The following is a 14,896-nucleotide window of genomic DNA, read 5'->3' on the forward strand; positions in this document are numbered from 1 at the left end:
AGGGAGAGTGTGATGGGGAGCCTGAAGAGGACGAGGCAAGTAATTCAATTTCTGGTAGGTTCTCCATAAACACAGATTGAAGGACTGAGTGATAGGTTAGCTTTATAGTTGCAACCACTAACCTCCACATACTCGCCAATCGGACAGTGCCCCATCTCTTTTCCTCAGTCCCATCTGCCTACACCAGAATACTTGGAGCTCTTCTGAATTCCAACTTTGGTTTAAAAAGCAAAGGATGGCCTTATGAAAAATCTATTAGCTGTAGCCTAGGGATGAAGGATGTGGACTCCAGAGTCAGACAACTCTAGGTTAGAATCCCTTGTCCTTATTGGCTATGTGCTTTTTGAGGACCAAATATGATAATATCTGTGTTTAAGTAATTCTTGGTCTTTGTATGAGGTCATCTTGAAGATGTAAGAACAAAACATAGCCTTTACCCTTGAGAATATTCATATACGGATGATGGAGGCAGAAAGGAGATGGCTCTCCTCATGCATAACCTAATAAAAAACAGATTTAGACAACTGTTTAGCTGTTAAAATGGTTGGGGAAAAAAAAAACATGTTGACTTATACATATGTCTATTCTATATTGAGAAAACCAAGCACACATGTATAGTTTATATTTGTTAATGCATGAAAAATTATTAAATGGGGTGATTTATAGGAGGTGAGATTAGAGTGACAAGGGAAGATGAAAAAATTTTTAAAGCATATTAATGTTTATTTTACAACATTCATGCATTACTCCTGAATTATAAAAAGTATATTAAGTTCAAAAAATTAATTTGCTGGGTCTTTGGGAGGTAGTTGTGGGAAGATCATACTGCAAGCTAGATGAGTCACTCGAACAAAGGGTTGGGTTTGGTGAGGTTCCTAGAGGAGGTGGGATTTGAATGGGCCTTAAAGGAGTAGGAGATATTGAGGCAGTGTGGGGGGAGATGAGCATGCTAGGCTTTGGTGCAAAATGTAGAATACAGTGAGATTGATTTTAGGGAAAGATAAGATAGATCAATACAATATTAAGAGAGGTAAGATGTAATGGAGCTGGCCCTTAGGGTTTTTAAGAGAGTGATAAGATTATGCTTTAAATTTAATCAAGAAACATACAGGTGCAAGTTGAATTTTAATGGGAAATAGGATGAATTAAGAGTTGAACACCTGGAGTTTGAGATTCCATCATGACCCACAATAACTTAACTGTGTTGTATTATGGTAAAATAATACCTGTCTCATTAGGTTTTTAGAATGATTTGATTTTCTTCACATGAAGATGTTAAGAATTTGAAATTTAAGTTTAGGCAAAATCCTAGATTGATGGAGCATTTCCAAGAAACTGTTACATAAGGATTAAGAGTAGGTGAACTCACTAAAGAAGATAATGAATTAAAAAAGAAGCAGGTATAGAGCCTTCAGGGAACTCTTCTTTTTATTTTTTACACATATATATTTAATTTATTGACATTTTTATAGTCAAATATTTTTAACGGGCTAGAAAATATAAGGAAGGTAAGGAAACGTGACAGAATGTGGCATGCTGAGGTTTATTTGAATCTAATGTCAAATTATTTCTAGGCCATGAAAGTTTTTTTTTTTTTTTTTAAGATTTTATTTGTTTATTTGAGACCGAGCACAAGCAGGGAAGAGGGGCAGATGGAAAGGGAGAAGCAGACTCCCCGCTGAGGAGGGAGTCCAACGAGGGGTTTGATCCCAGGACCCTGAGATCTAGAACCTGATCCGAAGGCAGACATTCAACCATCTGAACCACCCAGGTGCCCCTGAAAGTTTCTAATATCAAGAAAATAAGTCCTCTATTATGGATAAGTTTTGAGTACAGTTCATCTTGCATTTGATTTACCTTTGGAAATCTTAGAGAAATGCCTGTAATCTGCTGAAATACAACAAACCATAAAATACTTCAGAATCTAAAAAAGGGAAATTGAAAATTTAGTTATTTGGTCTTTGTTATGCTGTGTACAATATATCAAATATTCCCAATGATTTTTATTTTTAAATTTACTGCTAGTTGACCTACAATGTTATATTAATTGCAGCTGCACACCGTAGTGATTCGACAGTTCTGTACATCTGCAATGCTCACCACAATAGGTAGTTCCCATCTGTCACCATACAGTGTTATTACAATATATTGACCATATTCCCTCTGCTGGTACTTCTAATTTGTGTGATTTATTTTACCAACCGGAGGTTTGTATCTCTCAATCCCCTCCACCTATTTTGAAGAAGATACAGAATAAAAAAAGAAGCAAGTACACAACCTTCAAGGAACTCTTGACATTTAGACATGATCAGCCTCAAGAAATTTACTGAGGTAGTAGTAGAGGTAGTAGAGCAGGAACCATCAGAGAAGGGGAAGATGGTGGTAGCAAGGGAAGAAGCACACCCAACGCAAGGAGACTGTCCTTGCCATCTGGTGCAACAGACCCCTTACAAGGATGGGTCTAAGAAACTGCCCCTGGTCCAGCCAGTTGCCAGATCATTTGTGTGTGAACCTTGCACAGTTTCAGTAGCCCAATAGAAATGGAATCCAGCATGCAAAAAACTAAGGATTACAAGGGAGGGGATGAACCACAGGTGGCCCTTTAGCCCAGCCTTTCAAGGAATCGAACCAGGAGAGGCATGCTGTGATAGCCAGGTGGAGGGTGTCATGTGAAAGCAGCAAAAGCAAGGAGGGCATGAGTACAAAGTCTCATGGGGACAGGGATAGATTAACAATCCGGTGGAGAGTGGTTTAGCTTTGAACTCCTCAAGAGCTCTCCTTCAGCCAGACTAGAATAAAGGACGGGGAAATAGAAAAAGATGTGAGTGGAAGGGACAAGAGTTGAGTAAGTTCACTGCAGGCAGTCTGCATTTTTTCAGTCTACTAGGAGGCAGTGAAAGGAAATTCATAGACAAGCCACTCAGGCTCTTGAGAGGCTGGCTCCCAGGATTATTGGTGCAGAGGAAAAATTTGAAAGAATGACAGAAGTCTCTCATCTAAACAATACAAACTGACACATTTGCCGGGATGTGTCTCTAGGCAGGAAATTAATTTGTTGAAGTGGAAAGTGGTGGTACAAAACCAAACAGAAGAGGAGAATAACATGAGATAAAGGAAACTTGACTGTTTTTTGAAGGAGGAATTTTTAGACAGTCAGACTTAGTGGTTCACAGAACCACTTCCCAGGGGAAACCCGATCGCGCTGCATGGTGAGAAACAGCCTGAGTTTGGTTAAAACGGAACCACTAAAGCACAGAAAAGCACTCTGTTGAAGGGAGATGTCCAGCAGAGAGGTCTCTGCATTAGCTGCTTCTCCGGGTAAGGTCTTCTATAGTCTTCAGTTTAACTGATTGTCACTAGAGCCACTTTTCGTTGGAAAGACCTTGGCTTTGCGCTGTTTCAGCAGATGTGTAGTGATGAGTGAGGGGCCTGGGAGAAAAGGATTCAAGTGATTCAGTAATTAGGAGCATAGAACTAAGAACACCTGGGGGGGTACTCAGTAGTTGAGCATCTGCCTTTGGTTCAAGTCATGATCCCAGCGTGCTGGGATGAGCCCTGCATTGGACTCCCTACTCAGCCTGCTTCTCCCTCTCCCTCTGCCTGCTGCTCTGCCTACTTGTACGTGCTGTGTGTGTGTGTGTGTGTGTGTGTCAAATAAATAAATAAATAAATAAAATCTTAAAAAAGCATAGACCCATCAGTCCACTGGTGGGTCTTTAGGGGGTTGCCTTGAAAGACATCAGGGAGAACTTATCCAGTGTGTGTAGTATTTTATTTTTAAAAATATTTGTTCATGAGAGACCACTGAGAGAGGCAGACACACAAACAGGCTCCGTTTGGGGAGCCTGATGCAGGACTCAATCCTGGGACCCCAGGATCACAACCTGAGCCAAAGGCAGATGCTCAACCACTGAGCTACCCAGTCATCCCTTATTTTATTTTATTTTTTTTTAAGATTTTATTGACTTATTTGAGAGAGGATACATGAACATGTGGCAATGGGTGGGGTTGGGGGGTGGGTGGCAGCTGTGTTGGAGGGGCAGAGGGAGAGGGAAGAGAGAATCCCAAGCAGGCTGGGAGCCTATTGAGGGGCTCAGATTCCACCCTGAGATCATGACTTGAGCCGAAACCAAGAGTTGGACGCTCAACCGACTGTGCCACCAAGGTGCCTCATGTGTAGCATTTTAGATAGGCATGATATTCTTGAGTTCAATGGTTCTCAGTGGGCTGGCCACATAATTTGTGGAGCCCTGTTTAAAATGAGAATTTTAACCCTTGTTGAAATTATTAAAGGTCCTAACATAAAAAGCTTTTCGTTTTCTTCTGCACTCCCTCTTGTCCTTGTTTGCCATTTGTCCTTGTTTGCTATTTAATATTCTTTCATTTATTTATTTTTTAAAAGATTTTATTTGACAGCGAGAGTGCACAAGTGGGGGGGGGGGGTGGGGAGGCAGGGAGAGGGAGAAGGCAGGCTCAAACCCAGGACTCTGGGATCATGACCCGAGCTGAAGGCAGACGCTTAATCCACTGAACCACCCAGGTTCCCCTAATACTGTTCTAAGTGAAGAAAAATTAATAATTTAAATTTTAAAAAAGAGTTTATTCATGAGAGACAGGCAGAGACAAAGGCAGAGGGAGAAGCAGGCTCCCTAAGGGGAGCCTGATGAGGGACTCAATCCTAAGACCCCGGGATCATGACTTGAACCAAAAGCAGATGGTCAACCACTGAGCCACTCAGTTGCCTGAAAAATTAAGAATTTAAATTATTAGGATTTGTACTGTTTATATGGTACAAGGCCAGTTGACACATCTGCAGAATTACTGGAATCACACACTTCGTATTTTGTAACTTGTATGGGTGTGTGTGTATTCTCACCAGAATGTGGAAACACTGCCCAAAACTAATGTACCACTTTTATTTCACTTCTTGATCCCTTCATTCTATCAGTCTTTGTCCTACAGAAGGATGGGCTGGCTTTAAGGACGGACTGAAAGGAGAAAGAACCATGTGTTGCTCTATTTTTCCTTTTTCTTCTACACCATTATTTTCAGTGTGCGTGGTTGGCTAATACAAGGAGGTAATAGGAGTAAGAGGATATGCTAGGATTTCTTGGTTGTTTGTGTTTCTTAGAAAGACATTGCTTTGTTTCTGCTTGCAAAGCGAGTTGTGGTTCCTTTGAATGGAAAGCTTGGGTTCTGGGAGCTTGTCAGCACCCACTCACCTGCTCACTCAGTTGTATTTGTCACACACTTCTCTTGGACTAGTCTTTCTGGACTCCCATGTATCATGAATCCACAGAAATTATGTGCTTTTCAGTCATGGCAAATACTGTATAAGAATCGTGGCCACACATATTAAACAGGATCTCCTTTGCTCATGTGCTTCATTGCTCCATCAGACCTCTCTTACAAAACACAAGTTCAAAGTTAAATTAAGAATCTGAAGATGATGATAGAAGAGCATTAAACCAAGCGTGGAGCCTGAGTACGAGGTCTTGTGTGACGACAAGGTCACGAGTCCAAGAGGATGGCCCTGCTCTCAGAAGTCAAAGAACACACTTGTAAGCCTGTTCTTTCTAGTCTTAAAGACTCGTCTTCATTAAAGACTATTAAAGTCAAACTTTGATAGTTTGCGATGGGTCAGGTTTGTGTCTGGTGTCCTAGGGACCCTCTCCTGGCCATCAGCACTGTTATTTTTTGCCTTTTATACATTTTCTGAATCTCTATTGCCTCCACCATTGCTTTGGTTCCCATCCCTCTCAGCTCTGATACAGACTGTGGTGTCTCAGGAGGGTGTCTCCCCTGGTCAGTGAGGGCCCCCAAATGTGGGGTGGTGATTGGGTCAAAGCCAGTGGTACAGGAGGTGAAAGAATTCACCTGAGGCAGAACAAAGGCGATAGAAGTTTATTGAATACACCGCAAGGTGGAGGGTGAGCAGTACAGCAGAGGAGAGACTACCTGCAATGAGGCAGTAGGTGGGGGCTGTTTTTAAAGAGGGAAGATGAGATATGGCAATGTATGGAACTGCCCCATTTTTGGTAACTGCCTAATGTAGGTAGGCATTGGTCAGTTGGGGCCTATGGATGGATATATATATATATATATTTTTTTTTTTTTTTTTGATATATATAATTTTTTTTTAAAAGATTTGTTTGAGAGAGAGATTGAGGGAGTGAGTGAGTGGGGTGGGGGAATTGTGGGGAGGGGCAGAAGGAGAGAATCCCAAGCAGACTCTTCACTGAGCACAGAGCCCAGTGTGGGGCTTGGTCTCATGACCCCTGAGATCATGACCTGAGCTGAAATCACCAGTCAGACGCTTAACCACCTGAGCCACCCAGGTGCCTTGGGCCTCTGGCTATTTTGAGGTGGGTCACCTGAAGGCCCGTTTGATTCAGCCAGGCGGGCGGGGTACCGTGGGCCCTTTCTACATTCCATTGCTCAAACCTATTGCCTAAAAGCAGCCTCCACACAAATTTCTTCTCTGTATTCTATGTCACATTGCCAGACAAATCTTCCAAATATACCCTGTGTGTGAGACTATCCTGCCTGCCCCAGAAAGCTTTACTTGACTTCCTGTGGGCTGTGGCTTATGGCAGTTTTTATCCTGGCGGTCCTGGGGTGGAGACTGCCTAGCGATTGGTTTGATGTGACCCACACAGTATTTAAAGAAATTTAAGCCACTACTTAAAGTTTGGGAGATTTCACCTAATTGAAAGCCAGATTTTAAAAACAGGAAACCTGGCTAGTTTGGGCTCTTGTTTCTTTGTGTTGGTTGGGCTGATGCCCTTAGAGAGCAGGAGGACCTGTGAACTTAGGAAAGAAGACTTGGGGTTTACTTTTAGGACAGATGGACTCCTTGTTCTGGCAAAATCATCACCTTCATGTATGTGAATTTAAAGCAGGCATCTACCTATTGTTCTCCAGGAATGCTGATCTTTTAGTTTGAGAAATTAAGTTCTCCACCTTCATAATGGAATATGTGCTAGGTAACAGCCCTTGGTTACTTTTTTTTTAAGAGAGATATTTCTTAGGTCTCACCTGGTCAGCATCACCACTGGTTACCTGGAGGTCACCTTGTGACCTTATCTTGACCTTTTTTTCCCAGCTTGTCTTCCCCTGTCCTGCTGGGCTGAGACTCCGCCTCTGCCCCTCTTGAATGCTCTAAGTCCACTCCACCTTTTCTTCTGCTCCTACTGACTTCTCTCTTTCCTCCAGGCCCACTTGAAACCGGTTCCGGAAACCTTTGCTGGGAGCCTCTATCAGGGCTCAACCTGCAAACTCAGTTGCAAGCAGGCAATTAAATTTTTGGATTTTTAAATGCTCACTTACCAAGTGGGTGGTGAGTTCAGGGTGATTTTGAGATGCTCACAGTGAATTATGAGGGCAGCACTAGCATTGTAGGTGAGGAGACAGTTCTCTCTAAAACTGGCACTCTAGCGATCCATGATTATGTCTTATTTCTTCAAATAGATTATATACCTTTTGAAGGCCAGGACTGTGCCTTTGTTGCCAGAGTCTTATCTGTTATTATCAATACATGTTTACGTGATCATCACCAAGGCCTTGATAAGGCTCCATGGGGGTGGATGCAAAGGAGATTGAAGTAGAAAAGATGGGTGTGTATCAGTTATCCTAGAAGATATGCCTCCTACCTGTGTACAAGTACAGTATCGAGTTTTGGATCTTGGGCTTTGAAATTAGATGGGCCTAGCTGTGTCTGTTCCCTACTTTTTAAAATGCAGGCAGTGATAGCATGTAATTTGTACCAGTGATTTTTCAGCTGGAGTGATTTTGCCCATGAGAGTCATTTGGTCAGGTCAGGGAACATTTTTATTGTTATAACTGGGATCGGAGGGAGGACTGACCTTGAGTGAGTAGAGTGTAGGGATGCTGCTGAACACCCTAGGGTGCATGGGGCAGAATAAGGAATTATAGTCACAACTGACAGCAGTGCTGGGTCAGAAACCCTGCCTTCTAGGTTTGTGAAGATGAAGCCAGATAGTGAATGCCATCTCAAAGCTTGTAAAATCAGCTTTTAGGAGGGTGAACCCCCAAAGGCTCAATTTCCATAGCATCTGTGATTCTTGCCAAGGAAAACCCTTATTATAAGGATTTCGTGCCCCTCCTGTTTAAGAGGACTCACTGGAGAGTGTTTGTGTTACATTGTGTACTAACATGAGCTGGCTGGATTTATCCGAGCTGTAAAAACAATTGTTAATTTTTAGGGTGTTCCTGGTAAACTTCCTGCTCGCTTAACTAGTTTGTTCTGCGGAGATAATTTTGGTGTGTGGGTTTAAATCCTGACGGAAAATGTTTTGGTTAATGAATTTCCAAAGTAGTTTTGACAAGTGGGATGTGAAGTTTTTGTTTTCATATCAAGAAGCCTAATGTTTTTCTAGCCTTAGATTTAAAACAAAGCCACTCTTCCATCAGTTTACTGTCTTACCTGCCCACAGCACAGTTGTTTGGGTATTTGTGGGAGTGGTTTGGAGAGTTGTTGGATTTCCATCGATTGTATGTTGTGGGTTTGCAGGGGAGATTGTTATTTACATTTTTTTTGTAATTATAAAAGTAATATGCACCTTATAGAAGATTTTAGTAGTATAGAAAAACCCTAAAGACATAGTAAAGTCATCAGTAATCCTACTACACAAAGGTGCAAATAGTATTGCTGTGTTTCTTTCCATTTTTAAATTTTATATATTTTTCCATATTTGAAATATTCTGAATATTTGTTTTCCCCCTTTATTATACTTAATGTCATTTTATTTGCCTTTCCCTACACTACACTATTACTCGAAATAATATAAATATTATTTCTAAGGATGTAGAATATTCCATCTAGGGATATTTCATGATTTATTTAATCCCATTGTGCTTGTTTTCAGTATTTGATGAGCATCTATGCAGTCAGCATTTTCTCTTTCAGATCATTTTTATCTTTATCATAGATGACAAAAAGTAGAAGGGATGGGCATGCATATGGGTATCTTGATTGATATGGTTATTGGTTGCCAAAAAAGTGTGTACTAATTTTTGCCACCAGTAGCAGAATGATATTGTTATTTTAATAATATTTGGTAATTTTCTAAAAGATATTTCATTTTTTTGGTTTATTTTTTTTAAATATATATTTTTAAGGGTTTTATTTATTTATTCATGAGAGACAGAGAGAGGCAGAGACATAGGCAGAGGGAGAAGCAGCCCCCCCCCACCCTCCCCACAAGGAGCCTGATGCGGTACTCCATCCCGGAACCCTGGGATCACATCTTGAGCCAAAGGCAGAGACACTCAACCACTGAGCCATGCAGGCATCCATGGTTTATTTGATATTAGTGAGATCAAACGTGTTTATCTGACTGTTGACTATATTTCCTGTTTAACTGTTTATGAACTTTGCCTATTATTGGGAATTAGTATTTTCTCATTTGTCATAAACTTTGTATTTCATTTATTAACCCTTATTAACCTTTTCTCATTATTGCATGTATTTTCACCTAGTTTTTTTTTTCCCCCTCCAGCTTTCTCTTTGTTTTGTCTTTCAATTTTGTTTTTAGTCCTACAGAAGTATAAAATTTTTATGTAGTCAAATCTTGATTTTTTTTCCTTTGCACGGTCTTCAGCCTTCCTTTGTCTATACTGAAATGATCCCTTTTCTGTTCTGGAAGCCACTATACTGAATTGTCAGTGTTTAAAATTCTATCCCCACTCTAGACCACTATAGAGTCTCTTAATGAGGACAAATGGGCCTCAAGTGCTTGCTCTAATACGAGCACCCACTGTGTACCATGGGAAAAACCACCACATCTCTGTATGTGTGGTGTGTGTGTGTAGGTGGGTGGGCGGGCATGAGTGAGTAGGGAAAGTTGATGAGAAAGGTTGAGGCTCATTGCTGGGCCATGGCTTGTTTGGTTTTATTTTAATTTCCTTTCCCACAGGGTAGAAGTGAGCTTACCTGAGGGCAGGGCTTCCATCCATTCTCACATGGTTGAGGAACTGGGACCAGCAGCTTGCCTAGCAAACTGTGGCTGTGCCTGGCAGAGCTGGCCCACAACAGTTATTTTATTTCTCTAGCGGTAGAGAAGTTACACTGAAGAGAGATGGTGGCCAAGTCCTCTCCTCTCCTTACCCCTTAAGTTTCATTCTCTTGGGTGCCAGGGTTTGTGTTGCTCAGGCCTCCAGAAGGTAATTCTCTGCCCTGTGGGTGGATTCCTCTGATGCAGTTCCCAGCTGAAGCGTGAAGAGGAAGGGAATAATAACATACAAATAGTGCTTACTTGTTTTGCAAGTGCTTTCACTATGGCTTTTTTATATACTTCTCACCTCAACCTTACGAGGTTAAATACTATTTTCATCTCCATTAATTTGGAGGAAACCACCACTCAATAGAAGCATAATTAAAATCCAGAGCTTCTGACCCCAGAGCTGATCCCCTGTACTTAGGAAACAATTCTGTCATTGTAATTTCTGGTTGTAATTTCTTGGTGGTGTTATTGGGTAAAGGTAGCAGCAGCTTTGGGTTTTGGAGTCAGCCATATTTTGGATGGAATCCCAATAGAGTCATGTCTTAATATTGTGACGTCACCAGCATGAGCCATGGTTTTCTTGTCTGTAATTGGAAGCAACAATGCCTACCTTACAGAGGGATCTGAGAAAGATTAAATTGGGAATATATATATGTATGTGTGTGTGTGTGTGTGTGTGTGTGTGTGTGTATATATATATATATATAAAAAAGGTGCCTAGCACAGCCACTGGCTTACTCATTGCCGGAGCTCAGTAATGATTGCTGCCTAATCTAATAGCTAAAAATGCTAGTTCTTAAAAAAAAAAAAAAATCAGAATCACTGGCAAACCTGCTCAGACTTGTGAAATTTAATAAGTATTATTTATATTTCAGTGCAAGAAACATTTCTTTATCTGGCCTACTTATTTTCCTGTTGAGTAGATTTTGTTTTCTGTAATGGATGTCAACTGCTTCTCTGAAATCCTTTTGCTTGGAGAACTTTGTGATGAATCCCCACTTTAGGACTGTACTCAGAGCCAAAATAAACCATGTTTTGTCTACATGTTTATGTAAAAAGCACAGACAGTTTTTTGGAAGGGCCATAACCTAGTCATTCCTTTACACATAGTTGAGATTTTTGGCATCATTCATGTTACCTGTTACATGCCCCGTGTATTATAAACATTCAGGTAACAAAGCAGTCTTAACAAGAAAGTTGTAGAAAGTCCTGAGAAGAGAGAAAGTTGCCGAGTAACTCAGGAGAACAGTTGTTGATTAAATTTCCATTTTACATACTATATATAAAATGAGTTGGCTTTGATTAGTCCTTATGCTAGATTTTGTCATCCATATAAAAAGCTACCACTAATAATATAAATTATTTCTGCCTAAAGAATTTTAACATGAGGGTTGTCTTGCTATTTAACTTCTATTGTGTATTTATTCAGACTTTTTCATTTCAATAAACTGAGCCAAGTAATTATAAATGTTAGCCTAAAGTTCTATTATAATCCAATGCAGCCTTGTTTCTGTGCAGTAAAAGATAATGCCCTTGGCAGTCTTCTTTAAAATTTGTCTTGGATCTTCTTACTCTTTTGTCCCTGAAGCCATGGTTGCATTTTCAACAATATACCATCTGAGTATTGGAATGGGGAAAGGTTAATGTGAATGGAGCTTTATTGGGTTCATAGCTAACCTTCTTGTTCTTCTTCTGGGAAATTTAGATCTACTGTCCTATGGTTTTTCCATCTTCCCCTCCCTCTATGCTAGGAATGGAGAGACAAAGATGGGAATCTCTATTTAATGTCATTTATGTAAGTTACATAAATTAGAGTCGTAAATTAGTTGCATTTTTATATAATTCATGCCATATGTATATGTTTTACGTAACACATGGATACTGTTAAGTATCAGTGATTAAGTGAAATTTACATGATTTCTAAATTCCCTCTTATGTCTAGAGTTCAGGTATCAAAATGAATGAACTGTTGGCCAAATCTTGGGACTATTGCAAAGTGAGTGTAGGACATTGTAAAATGCCACACCCAGTTTTAATGGTAGGTAGGCAGTCGTTTTCCTAAAATTCCAGGCCTAATGTTTGATTTCTTAATTTGCAACCAGAGTGGACATTTGGGGGCAGAGGTGAGAGTGTTGATAATGGTGAAAGAGTAGATTAAGTGTGGAAGAATAAAATTGGTGCTGATGTGACTATTAATTTACAGGATACAAAGGTCTAAAGACTGTGCTTTGTGATCTCCAGATAACAATCCAGTTGGGCAGCCCTGAGCCCATCACTCCAGCCAGATTGTTTTGGCACCAGCCCTTTGAAACAAAGCCTGAGAATGCAGAGAGTTTTACCAGGCATTTCTTGTTGCTGGCTGGTTGGCTTATGAAGTAAATAGAGTAATTAGCTCTCATTAGCACTCCCACAAGCTGTAATGCATCCACCTGAGGCAGAGAGAGGCTTGCTTCTGTTCTTGAAAACGTGAAAATCCCCATCTGATCTCTTTGGTCCGAACATTTTTTGCATTGCAGAAACAGAATGCCAATTTGGCAAGAATAAAATCCACCAAGCGTTTCAAATGACAGTAGCAAATCCTACTGACCAGAGTGGAAGGCTTTCCTGAGGACGATGACTATGCCTAAGAAATTGGTGAGCCTTATAAAGCCTTTTCCTCTTTTCCCGTCTCTCTTGTGTATTTGAATGACAGCAACCAGGTTAGCCAGAGATATTGAACCCTGGTGGTCATATGACTTGATCTCCTGAGCCTCTTGTCAGCTTTACTTCAGAAGTTGTGGTACCAGCAGAGTGTGTTGTTTCGAGTCTTTGAGAGAGAGAGAGACCCCTCTGAGGGTGGTTTGTGGCCCTCTCCAGGACTACCTGCTATTGTAGTCCTTGTTCCTCTGAGATATAGATCTGTAGGTATGAAGGTGGGAGCCAGAAAAACACATGGAGGAGGGAGACAGAGTCTTGGGGCTTTGCACACAATCATGGAGAAATATGTAGAAAAAATTGCAAATTGGCAGGTTTTATAGGAAAGAACCCTGAACCAAAAATCTGGCAGTCTGAATCCAGCACTGATCAGGTGTGTGAACCTGGGCATAATAGTAAAATAATACCAGTCGTGCCCTCACAGGGAGAGCGGTGAGGGTCAAATGAGACCATGCGTAAAGAGCAATAAAATGTTAAGCAGGAGTTGATTTTGAGTTTTTCATATGGAGTACATTATCTACATTTTTAACTTTCTGAACTCAAACCTTTAGTAATAAAATACAGACACTGTACAAGTACCTGCTTTTGCTCTGACTTCTACTTTTGTGACATCTCAGCCCAGGCCCTAAACTGGGCTAGAGCCTGAATGACTGGTAGATGGTTCCTTGAGGTTTTCTGGAAGGTGGTACTGCTTCCTGGGCAACACTGTAGCAGTAGCTCTTGATTCTTGCTCAGGCCTGTCATCTGTGTTCTTGAGGATGCAGTAAATACTACAAAGTCATCAATAATCTGTTAGCCCCAAGAATTGTTCTCTGTTATTAAAAGTTTGAGATGCTGGGGAAAAAGTGTTCAGGGCTTATTTTCATACTTATATGTAGAACTCTTCTCTTTAAGTAGCATTAGAATGATTCCCTAGGATTTGAAGTCATGAAGCAAGCGTGTTTTATGTGGGGAAGAGTGTGCTCCATTGGTTAAGGTTGAAAACATAAGACCTGGCATCCTGTGATCTAGTGTCAGTTTTCAAAGCCACCTGATGTTGTGATGTGCAAATCACTAGCCTGGCAATGTCTCACCTTCTTTGTTTGTGAGCCTGTGATATTCCTGGGCATTATTTAACTCCTGTCTGAATTGGGTTGGTGTTTACAAAGTGACCTAGGCGGCACCTGGGTGGCTCAGTTGATTAAGCAACTGCCTTCAGCTCAGGTCATGGTCCAGGGGTCCTGCGATGGAGTCCTTTGTTGGACTCTGGGCTCAGTGGTGGACTCTGCTTCTCCCTCTCCCCCCTGCTCCTTCTCTCTCTCAAATAAGTTGAGAGAGAGAGAGAGAGAGAGAGAGAGAGAGACCTGGACTATCAAACATTTGTAATTATTAAACTGAGTCAGAAATATTTCAAAGATTATTTTTGGCCTTCATCAGACCTATGATAGTATGTCATGATAGAACATGTCTAGGGCCTGTAAATTCCTCAGTACAATTGAACAAATAACTTTCTACACTTAGGAAATAGCCTGTCTTTGATGAGGTATATTAGAAGCACAGTGAGAATTGGGTGTTGAAGGGTTTTAGGGGTGAGGAAAAGGCAGTAGGATTTGGTGGAGCAGAAGCTGACCAGCAATGCAGTTAGAACTGAGGCTCTAGCTGTCCTTATGGAAAGCTCTGACGTTGGGATGTCCCCAGTTGAGGCAAGAGACTGGACCTTTGTGTTCCTGAATCAGCCCATGGCTGGCAGCTGGCCACCCCTTCTGGTGGCTTAACCTTGATGCAGCAGTGTCCTACAGCTGGCTGGGGACCTTCCCTGTGAACTGTCAGCAGCCAGGGATGAGTGCAGCTGGCTCTCAGAAATGGGGTTTGGGTGGAACATACCAACGTCCACTCCCCTGTCTCAAAGAATCTAACCCCTTAAAAAAAGAAACAAACAGTAATAGCACCAAAATACTGGCATATATGGTCTCTTTACCTGCAAAGTTAGAAAGTTTGGATCCCTTAACAAAACCAAAGGAAGAGGTTATACCCTTTTGTTAATGATAAACAGATCTCCAGCGTTTCAGAAATTGGTGAGATGCTTGGATAATATTTATACCTGATTGTGATATAGCTGGAGCCAGCTTCTGTATGTGTGAAATGGCTGACTTGTAATTGAGCGATTCTGCCCAAGGATGAATTACTGCATGTTTAGA

The 14,896-nt window shown here is 41.1% G+C and overlaps 1 long non-coding RNA gene across 2 annotated transcripts; it reads right to left on the minus strand.

Annotated features, from left to right (window-relative positions):
• Positions 1–1,774: 1,774 nt before the first annotated feature.
• On the minus strand, positions 1,775–10,543 carry LOC111092771. 2 transcript variants are annotated; one of them, XR_005379971.1, is made up of 4 exons: positions 9,956–10,543; positions 7,039–7,271; positions 5,223–5,405; positions 1,775–3,429 (listed from the first exon to the last, which is right to left on the minus strand). It is a non-coding gene; the product is annotated as an uncharacterized LOC111092771 (long non-coding RNA). The 2 variants fall into 2 exon arrangements; XR_005379972.1 differs by lacking the exon at positions 1,775–3,429 and adding an exon at positions 4,682–4,742.
• Positions 10,544–14,896: the final 4,353 nt, after the last annotated feature.

The sequence above is a fragment of the Canis lupus genome, chromosome 27 (assembly GCF_011100685.1).
Source record: "Canis lupus familiaris isolate Mischka breed German Shepherd chromosome 27, alternate assembly UU_Cfam_GSD_1.0, whole genome shotgun sequence".
In the NCBI taxonomy this organism is placed as follows: Eukaryota; Metazoa; Chordata; class Mammalia; order Carnivora; family Canidae; genus Canis; species Canis lupus.